The sequence below is a fragment of the Gossypium arboreum genome, chromosome 12 (genome assembly GCF_025698485.1).
Source record: "Gossypium arboreum isolate Shixiya-1 chromosome 12, ASM2569848v2, whole genome shotgun sequence".
Lineage (NCBI taxonomy): Eukaryota > Viridiplantae > Streptophyta > Magnoliopsida > Malvales > Malvaceae > Gossypium > Gossypium arboreum.
This window is the reverse complement of record NC_069081.1, coordinates 81,641,637-81,653,260: the sequence shown is the minus strand read 5'-3', so window position 1 is coordinate 81,653,260 and position 11,624 is coordinate 81,641,637. Positions and strand designations below refer to the sequence as shown.

Genomic DNA, 11,624 nt, shown 5'->3' with positions numbered 1-11,624 from the left:
CATGGCTTAATGTTTACAACCCACAATTCAACAAAACATAATAGCCTATACATGCCAAATGTTCTCCTAGTTCAACTACGAAGACAATAACAAAAGATTTCCAGCCGGTGTGATGACTTCAACGACGGTTCCAAGCACGCATAAACAATACGAGTCCAAGAGACCTAAAATGGGTGACAAGAAAACACCGAGTGAGTTTATAACTCGAGAAGTCATAAGCATTCAACAACCATCCATTAATAAAGTTACCACAACATGAAACAATAAGCGAGGCTAGGTACTCATCCATATCAAAACTATACCATAATTCCTCGGACCTTTCGGTTCAATCTCATACCAAGTCATACATCCACATTTCATATTCCACACAACAAGATATTTAAGGCATTTTCACACATTAACTCATTTCCACCACAACCATACAATTTCAATCATCACATAGATTTAAAGCTTACCAAGCTCAACCCGAGCATGAACATATTGCCTATTCGTCATGAGCTCAAGGTACTTACTCGATCCGCTGCCCATACTCAACTCGATGGAGACACACCTCCATATAATTGTCCGATCGGAGATATATATATAGAGAGAAATGCACACACACAGTGCTTAATACTCGATTTACACACTTAGTGCCATGCAATTTAAGCCCGCACACATAGTGCCATACCCTTCGAGCTCGCACACTTAGTGCCATATATTTCCAGCATGCACACTTAGTGCCATATATTTCCAGCATGCACACTTAGTGCCATATATTTCCAGCATGCACACTTAGTGCTAATCTCGTCACCAGTATCCATTTATACCGCACACTTAGTGCCGAGACCAATACTTTAAGCATTTTACTACCTTTATACATTCAACAATGGCATCATTCCATACACATACATTTCCATTTACACATCAACTCATTAAACACAATTGCATATATATTATGATCATTTAAATCAATACCAAATATATGCTTAATGACTTACCTTATATTGGATGAAACGATTTCCGATCGGCTACTCGATTATCTTTGCTTTGCCTTGGTTTGATTTTCCCCTTTGATGTCTTGATCTAGAATAAATACATTTAGTAGTAAATTTTTTATTCTAATGTACAACATCATGAATCAACTCAACCGAATTATCTCTATCACCCGAACTAAAATTCGCACCTTAACTTCATCTCATTACCCTTAAAGTCCGAATGCACACATACACAATTTATATACAAATTTCATCCTCACAATGTATATAATTCATTCGCCATTCACCACTCACCTAACAAAACTTCATATCAAATTTCCATGACCGATCACACCTATACTTACATTCCATATAGCGAACATTACTTGTATATGTACCCATAAATTAAATGTGAGAATTTAGCAAAGTTACCTTTGAAAGACTCACCCGAACAACATGGAAATGTCCAGCTTTGGACAGCATTGAATTTTCAAATGAGACATGCATTAAACTTAACCGAATTTGTCATAAAATTTACAATATTGGACAGCATGTAAAAGCAAATTAAGGCAGCATAATAAGATAGTCACAATTGCACACGTCAACACATATTTGAGCAGCCATACCACACCATTTACTTCACCATTTAGCCACGATTTCCGAGAGCAAATTAATCCACACTCACCAAACAAAACTATCAAAATCTTACATGCATGTCGCATGCAACAACAATCTCAAGCATTGCAACACTTAAAACCGAACAGCTTAGGAAGAAATATAAAATATTTGCAAAGAAGCGTGAAAATTCCTCCAAGATGGAAATCACCTATTTGATTTGCTCCATTGTATTTCTCTATTATTGCTTCCTCTTCTTCTTCTAGTTATAACAATTGCAAAAGAAAGAAAACATGAACACTCCTTCTTCTTCTCAAGTCATGGTAATTGTAACAAAAATGAGAATGGATGAACAACAAGGATTTTTTCTTTTTTCTTCCTCAACTCACGGCAATGGGGGGACATTCACCATTCTCTTCTTTTTTTTTTTATTTCTTTACTACTAGCTTTCTATTTTATTGTTTCCTACATACATCACTAGCCTAACATGTTGGAAACATGTTTCCCTGCCCATCACTCTTGTCATGGCCGGCCATTAGCTAATATCAAAGGGGAATTTGACATGCAAGTCCACCCCTTTGATTACATGCACTAATAGGCCACTTACATTTGCCTAGCACATTTCTAAGTTTTCTCACATAAGTCCTAATCACAAAAATTCATCTACAATTAAGCAAAATCCAAACATGAAATTTTCACACATTCATATTCACATATTCTAGACAATAAATATTACGTTCCAACATTTTGGTGACTCGGTTTAGCGGTCCCGAAACCACTTCCCGACTAGGGTCAATTTTGGGCTGTCACAGTAATAGGTGGAGGATATCAAAAAGGAAATCGTAGAGAGGATTGGGGACAGTTTTATGGAGAGGAATTAGGAGATTGAGGTGTGGAGGTTGTTCTGCCGAATTTGAAGTCTTGTAGGGAGGGAGTTAGTGCCGTTTGAGGACCCTAGTTGGATAAGGGAATTCAACTATAGGCTTTGGATGCTCATTTTTTGTGTTAGCTAACTATAAGACAATTTCGATTTCTATACCTCGAGTTTTGGCAGCTTTAATTTTCTTTTGGGTTTGATGGTATTAGTGAAAACTCCTTCGTTTCTCAGTTGCTTTGGCCGTGTTTTCAAGTGGTATCTTAACCCTTCTTCTTTAGGGCCGATTGAGCATTGAACACTTTCTTCTTCTCTTCTTTTTTCTCTGAAGCTGAATACCCATACTCTCTCCTCTCAAATCTTGTTCCTTTTATTGTAGCCGAATCTTCTTTACCTGCTTCTCCCTTTCTTTCAATCAAATTTACCCTAACTGATTGTATCGGCTTGCCCCTCTATCTCTTTCGGTTTCGGTCGTAGTGAATGATTCATTCTTTACTTTCTCCCTTCTTTGCAGTGTAATCTAACCCTTGTTGGCCGTATAGTACTCCGACATTAACCTTCTGTGAACTGGTTACATTGCTATTTTTCTCTGTTGATTTTGGTGGTAAGTGTTACTTTATCGATTATGGTCTCTATTCATTTTTCTCCCTTCTGCTGTATCGATGGTTCTCTTAATCTTTTCTTTCTGATCAACATTGCTAGGGGAGTGATAGCGCTAGTTCTGCCTTGCGAAGCGACTATCTAGTTGGGGATTGTAAACTGATTGTGTTTCATTCTTTGGAAGCAGGTTCTCAATCTTTATGGTAAGTGTTGTTGTGGGTTCGATTGTGCATACGAATTTTCTAGTAAAAGATAATGGAATATTGGTTTGAGTGCAGGTAATTGGTAAGAACTTGCAGTGATGGAATTTACGGTAAGTGAAAAATAATGGAGTGGGCTATGGTGATCGCATAGTCACGAATGAATTTGGGCTAAATGGGTCACACAAGTGTGTGGGCCTACTTGGGCCGATTAGTGGGCCTTAAGCCCATTTGCACTGTTTTGGTCATATGGGTTATCTGAGTCGTTAGAGATGACTGTAGACCTTTGAAAGATCGTTATATGTACCGAGACCCCAAACATAGTTAAATGACCGAAATACCCCTGAGGGCTAAAATTACTGTTTTACCCCTAACCGATGAAATAACCATTATACCCCTAGTGGTAGGTTAATTGATGTGTATGATGTACTGCATACACGTAATACTTATGAAACGGCATACTACATGGGGTTGGGTTTCTGATTTGGAGGAAGTATTGTATTAGTAGCTTTGCCACGTAATTACTGTTCTAGTTATTTTGCCACGTTTACTGTTATTAGCAACTTTGATGTGTTACTGTTAGCAGCTTCACTACGATATTGGTGGGTCAATTTAATCTCCACATGGTATGTTGGTTGGTACGGGTGGTGTGTTGGTTGGATTGGGGTGTGTTACATAACTGCACTATACTGATACTGAATTGGGCATAAGCCCACACTATTTCTGTATAAGACTAAGGCCAAGAATGTACTGTTACTGAATAGGGCTCTGGCCCAGATTACTGTTTGAATAATAGGGGATTACACACCGAGTTTTCGTAAACTCACCATTTCTTTTAATTGTACAGGTAATCCTCAACCTTAGACGGTTTGGAGCCACGAGGGACTCGGAGGTGGCCACACGATTGCTGATGTTCTACTTTTGACTTTATTCATTTAAATTTCATATTGGGTTTTTGGTTATGTAATAAGGCCATTTGTGGTTTTAACTTTTATTTGGGCTTTGATTTCTTACCTTAAACTGCTAGACTAGGACAAAGATAAGTTTTCAAAATAATAACTGTTTTCAAGGAAAACACGCATTTTAAACTTCATCGACTTTAAAAGCTTCCTCATTTTTAAATCAATTTAATATAACACTGATGGTTAATAAGGTAAATGTTTTGACGAGAACTTTTGTTAAATAATAATAAAAGAGTTTAAACTTAGTAACGAATTTTTATCTAAAAGATCAATTTTCGAAAAACACTTCGATGTTACACACCAGATTCGGCCATAACGACTAGGCCAGGTTTGGGGTGTTACACCGGCTACATGTCTTTCTGAAGCTATTCGATTTGTTGGCCATTGATAGTTATTACTCATGATCCTCTCAATAATCTCATAAGCCTCATTATAAGACTTAGAAAAAATTGCACCATTCACAGAAGTATCTACCATCAATCTTGTATGTGTATTGAGACCATTATAGAATGTCTCCAACTAGATACAATGAGGAATCCCATGATGAGGACACTTACGAAGAACTCCTTGAATCGCTCCCAAGCCTCATACAAAACTCATCATCCAATTGTTGGAAAGTTGTGATCTCGTTCCTCAACTTAGCATTTTTCTAGGTGGGAAATACTTAACGAAAAATCTCTCTGCTAATTCTTGCCATGTAGATATAGAACTTGGTGTAAATGAATTAAGCCAAGCTTGTGCTCGATCTCACAACGAGTACAGAAACAACTTCAACCTCAGTGCATCTTCAGTCACACCGGCTATCTTGAATGAATCACTCACCTCAATAAACAATCGAAGGTGGAGATGTGGATCTTCCGTGGGCATACTACTAGATTGGCCCACCGTTTGTAGTATTTGAAACATCACTAGTTTCAATTTGAATTGGGTTGCCTCAATATCTGGCCTTCTAATTCCTGGATTTAACTCATTGAAAAGCGACACAGCATATTGTTTGATGCATCGATCCCTATCATTGGTAATGAGGATGGGATTTCTTATATGATCAGCTTTATTAACTTGGTCTTGATTCTGATTTCCAAGGTCCATCTCGACTTGTGTTTGACCTGTTCGTTCATGTCTTCTTTGTCTAAAAGTTTGCTCAATTTCATGGTCTATTGGGAGTAAATTGATAATTTGATCTATGCTCATAAACACCTGAAAAGAGAATCACAAAATTAAAAAGAATAAGTTAGTACTATTAGAAATAACCAAATTGAAAATAAATAATTTCACAAAGAATGATTATGGCAACAGTTGACAATCCCTGGCAACGTTACCAAAAACTTGTAACGTTCGGGTTTGTGCAAGTGTACACAATCATTATCAAGTAATAAGTAATTATCGAGTTATCGTCTCCATATGGATCGTATTTGTTCTAAGTCACTTAATTTGTAAAATTATATTAATAACTTGATAAATAAAAACAATATAATTGAGAAGTGATGAAAAATTAAGTATATGTAACTAAATGCACTGATCCCTAATGCAATTTATCCTAAGAAAGCAAACTATATGAATGAAATAGATTTTAGCAGAATTAACACAATAAGCAAAAATTATAACATAAATAATCTAGGACAATTACTTTAATTAAACTCAAATTATTATCAATATGCTTATCAATATTCGGAAAAACATTCCATGGCAACTCGATCTTTCATGAGTTTAGAAACCACATTAGGTCCTTTTAGAATCCTTTACCTAGTAAATACGCATTTTACTGATCCTTATTTACTAAGGGTTTCTTAGTATTCGTGCAAGGTAACAGGGACGTGTTAGGCTTGAAACAGTTTAATCACACAAATCTAAAAACTATGCAGATAATAGAGCCTGGTTAGGATTGTTATGTAACCTGCAATTTATTCGGGCTAGGATCTAAATTGAGCATGCACATTTCAATTATGTGTCCATTAGCCGTCGTCTGGTTAGGATCGCTCAGCTAATTCAGGTGCATTTCAATCACGTACGATTAAAATACAAACTTGATTTTAATTGAAAACATGATCGATTGAGGTACAAATATTATAAACATGAATCAAATAATTATTATTTAATCAAAGCAATCATCCAAACTTAAATAAAATTAAACTATCATTGTTGTAAATAAGAATAGTAAACACACAGAAAACATTCTTGAATTAAGTTAAAGAAAAGAAAGATTAAACCCAAATCAAAGTGGTTGTCACCCAAGACTCTAACTGACAAGGGCTCTTTCATTCCTTTGCTTTGCTCCTTTGTTGATGGCTCTCCGAGATGGCCAACCAAGGGCTCTTTAAGAGGCTAATTTGCTAAAAATCCTTATGCAAAGAGGATGATAGGCATCAGTGGAAACACAAAAATTTATATACTTTTTCACACCCAATTTTTCATAAATTCATGCAAATTCGGTTAAATTCTTGTCGAAAAATAATTAAATATTATAAAATAATTAAGTCATGTTAAAAATATGAACATGGTGAATTTATTTAATTTTATACTTAACTTTGACTAATTTTGACTATTTTCGACAGATTTGCGCAAAGAGAGAAAATTGGCTCGGCTGACACTGCTGAAAGCACAAAACTGATAAGCAATTTGAAGTATCAAGGCACTTTAATTTTCAGCCCAAGACGGTCCAAAAATGTGTATTAATTCATAATTTAATTAATTTTAATTTATTCCCCATTTAATTTGAGTTAAATAAATTTTTTTAATTAATTATGGAGAAAGGGTTCAGTTGAACCGCACTGGTCGAGCTAGATTGAGTGAACCAAACCAGCCACTAAATGGGCAGCCCATAACCATCCATATGTTGACCCAAATCAGAATTTTAGTTGATTAAATATGCTTGCAAAAATGCCCTCAAACGACTTCTAAATTGCATTCAAACCCCACCTTAAATTATGGCTTTGTAGATTTGCCCCATGCTTAAAATAGTAAAGTTGAAACTCTCAACTTTACCATGTGTGTGGCGGCCAAGGGAGGGCTCTTTGGCTGTGGAATTTTCTATTTTTAGCAGCCAAAATCAGCTATAAAATCCACCCCTTGCTGATCATTCAAAGCACCACTCACTTCATATCATTCTTCCATTCCCTCTCTCACTTTTCTCTCATTTTTTCCGTTCCATTCCCTCTTGTTCAAGTGCCGATTTCTTCTCTTAGGAAAGAGGCTTCCATCAGCCATTTTGGAGCAGCAATTAGGTGTTCATAAGCCACCCTTATAGCCAAGGCCAATGAAGAATGAAGAACGGAGCAACTAGTCAAGCCATAGAGAAACACCGGATTTGCCTCTTGTTCCCTAACTCTTTAATTTTTGTTGTTGTTTTGACTAACATTTTTATGAATATTTATGCTATTGAAATGGTTATTTTAATCAATTCAGCTTAAATTATGTTTGTGTTGGTTTGATTATATTCTGCCTGCTTGAATTGTTAAAATGATGTTTATGTTGTTATAAGCCTCGGTAAGATGCTTGATTAAGTAAAATCATGCCTAAGTTATTCTTGCGTTATGACTGTGAGGTAACTAATGAATTAATTATTTAAACGGATTGCAATTGTAATTAGTTGACACAATACTTAATCAGTGCATGTTTATTTTTCTAAGGTAGCTGAAGGTTAAATTAGCAATATATCTGGCGATATTATTGCCTTGCATAACTTGCAAGATTATTGTGATTAAATTGTTTCAAGGTAGGGATATCTTGTTACTTCAAAAAGTATTTTATATGTTTGAATTGACATAGGATATGCAAGAGATTGGTTCAATTTAATGAGTATGTATGTGCAATAGCATGTTTGTTTGCTAGAATCTGTTTAGTCGGTTGAATTGACATAGAGATATGTCAAGAGATGAATGGATTTTTGTATGTAAATTTGTTCATAAGTTAGCAAATTACCAGGTTGTTTTGAATTTATTCGTAATAGTGTAAACATGAGTTTAGTAATTCTAAGTTCAAGAAATATAATTAATCTAACACAAGTATGTTACATTGATTAAATCTTATTTGAAATCGTGCACTAGAACTCTTTTGTTTTATTTAAATCATTTACTTAAGTTTTTAAATAGTTTTTGCCCATCTTCTAAAACCAAATTATTTCTACTTCACCAAAGTATTTTACAATTAATTTCATAAATAATTCTTTTTACAGTCCCTGTGGGTACGATAACTCGACATTTACTTGTCACTTTATTACTTGTTGCGATTATGTACACTTGCACATTTTTTCGTCGTTCCAAGTTTTTGGCACCGTTGCCGGGGACTGTTTCATAAAGTCATTATTTGTGATTTTGTTAGTTTTACATTTTGGTTTATTTTTCTGTTTAATTTTTAACTTAATTAATTTTTCTGTGATTATTTCAGGTGTTTATGAGTATTGACCAAATTATTGACTTACTCCCTGTGGACCCTGAGATTGAACGAACTTTCCGACAGCGAAGAAGACAAGTGAACCAGAGAAGGACTGAAGGAATGAATTTCGAGAATATGAATCAAGGAAATGGAGTAAACCTTGTTCAAAATCCTATCCTTATTGCTGGCGATAGGGACGGAGCCTTAAGACAATATGCTATGCCAGTATTTAAAGATCTTAATCCGGGTATTAAGAGACCCAAAATCGAGGCACAACAATTTGAGCTGAAGCCAGTCATGTTCCAGATGCTTCAGACAGTGGGCCAATTTAGTGGAATGCCTACAGAAGATCCTCATCTTCATTTAAGACTATTTATGGAGGTAAGCGACTCTTTCAAATTAGTTAGAGTTTCCAAAGATTTATTACGATTGAAGTTGTTCCCGTACTCACTAAAGGACAGAGCTCGAGCCTGGTTGAATTCATTACCACCAAACTCCATTTCTACATGGCAAGAGTTAGCTGAAAGATTCCTCACGAAGTATTTCCCGCCTAGTAAGGATGCTAAGTTGAGGAACGAGATCACTGCCTTCCAATAAATGGATGATGAATCCTTGTATTAGGCATGGGAATGATACAAAGAACTTCTAAGGAAATACCCTCATCACGGAATCCCACACTACATCCAACTTGAGACATTTTATAATGGTCTCAATGCTCACACGAGGATGGTAATGGACGCTTTGCTAACAGTGCTCTCCTTTCTTAGTCTTATAATGAGGCTTACGAAATCATCGAGAGAATAACCAATAATGTGACAGCCCAAAATAGACCTTAGCCGGAATGTGGTTTCGGGACCACAAAACCGAGGCATAACAATAATTTAAAATTTATTTCGATGCCTATAATATGTGAGTATTCATGTATGACATTTTTTGATGATTGATTTAGTGTTATAAAGGTGAATTCCACTAGAAAGGACTTAGTAGTGAACTTTGAAAATACGATAGGGAAAGGGTGATGACTAATTAAAGCATGCATGCAAAATAATGGACTTGCATGTCAAATTCCCCTTTTACAAGTGATGGCCGCCATGACAAAGAGATATGGGTTAAACATGTCATGAAACATGTTTTGTTGGGCATTAGGGAGAAATAGTAAACAAATAGGCATGGGTAAGAAAAGAATGAAAAAAAATGTGTGTGAGAGAGTAGCATACCCCATTGCTGCAGTGCAACCAAGAAGAAAAAAACAAAAACAAAAAAATTGTTCATGCTTGCTCTCTCCTTTTGGCCAAAAATACTAAGAGGAAGAAGGATTTTGCTTCATTTCCTTTGTTTAGAAGAGATCTAGAAGGTGATTTGGCTAAATTTGCATCAAGAGTAAGGTATGTATGAGGTTGTGTTGGGAGTTTCATGCATGTTTTGGTTGCTAATTTGATGTGCATGTTAGCCATGGCTTAAATCTTTGTTATGCCATGGAAATGGCATTTGGCCAAAGTTGTTATGGTGATAAAGCCATTGCATGCTAAGTGTGAAGCTTGATGATGATGCATGCAATGATGGATTTTCTACTCATGAGTAAGATTTTGAGTTTTTTTGTTTTATCATGATTGAAGTTGAAAAGGAGCATGATTGTCATATTCGCCATGATGCATTCTTGAGCATGATTCATGCTTCTTGCATGTTAGTTAAAATTTGTGTTTTGGATGGCTATGGACACCTTGAAATTGACCATGCTCATATATGCATATATATGATTGCACATTATGTTTTGGTTATGAACTAAGTGATGAATATATTGGTTTAAAGAAGAAGATGTGAAGAATGCTTGAGAAATTGCAAGCACAATTGCCTAGCACACATATAAGTGCTTGATGCTATATTATAAGTTTTGGGCCACAATGTGCAAAGCATTAATTAGTAAATTGCATGCTGTTTTTGTGAGGTATTAAGTGCAAAATTGACCTCAACATGTACATGAATATTCGGCCTTGGGTAGCCTATTGAAGGCCTTAGCATTTCCTTGATGCTCGAATAAATTGTATTGAATTGCTTGATGTAGTATAAAATGTGCATGACCATTGTGTATTCAAGCTAAAGGGTGGCCATATGACCATTTAAACTCCTTGTCATATTCGGCCATAAGCTAGCACAATGAGGTTTTAATAAATTGAATTTGTTTGAATTAGCTCAAGAGCTAAGAGGGCCACAATTGGACAAGGGGAAGGAAAAGGTGATCGAATAGCCGAAAAAGCCGTTCGACAACATCCGAGGTAAGTCCTCAAGAAGTGACCCTACTTGAATTGTGTGAAATAAAGTATGGATGTGTATTGATTATTGATTATGTATGCATGAGTATTTGAATTCTACCCGGGCTAAGTCCCGAAGGCGAATATGCTTGTGACTATAATTGCGTTTGAGCCTTAGTAACGAAAATGAATTATGTATGTCCAATGATAATTGATGTATGTGTTCATGGGAAATTGAATGATATCCGGGCTAAATCCCGAAGACAATTATGCTGGAAATTATATCCGGGTTAAGAGCTGGAAATTATAGTCGATGACGAGTTGGTTGCAAAACGGGCTGCGTGTGTTCTGAACAAGGACTCGGAGTTTCAAATCGACGATGACGATTGTTTGAGGTTCAAAGGTCGTCTGTGTGTCCCAAAGAATTCGGAACTCATTTCGATAATTCTGAATGAAGCCCATTGTAGCCGAATGGCAATCCACCCGGGGAGTACGAAGATGTACAATGAATTGAAACGTCGGTTTTGGTGGCATGGTATGAAGCGAGACATCTCCGACTTTGTTTCGAGATGTCTAATATGTCAACAAGTGAAAGCGGAACATCGGTGCCTTGAGATTACTTCACCAATCACGATACCCGAGTGGAAATGGGATCGAGTCACAATGGACTTTGTATCCGGACCGCCATTGTCGACAAGTAAGAAGGATGCGGTTTGGGTCGTGGTAGATCGATTGACTAAGTCGGCCCACTTTGTCCCGTCGTCGGATTTTTCAATGGACAAATTAGCGGAATTGTA

General features: G+C 36.2%; 2 non-coding genes across 2 annotated transcripts; one reads left to right on the top strand and one right to left on the bottom strand.

The window, feature by feature from the left end:
* The first annotated feature begins 4,742 nt into the window (after positions 1 to 4,742).
* LOC128285997 (small nucleolar RNA R71) lies at positions 4,743 to 4,847 on the top strand. The gene has a single exon (XR_008276544.1). It is a non-coding gene; the product is annotated as a small nucleolar RNA R71 (small nucleolar RNA).
* Positions 4,848 to 9,142: 4,295 nt separating this feature from the next.
* Positions 9,143 to 9,249, bottom strand: LOC128286176 (small nucleolar RNA R71). The gene has a single exon (XR_008276721.1). It is a non-coding gene; the product is annotated as a small nucleolar RNA R71 (small nucleolar RNA).
* Between the last annotated feature and the right edge of the window lie 2,375 nt (positions 9,250 to 11,624).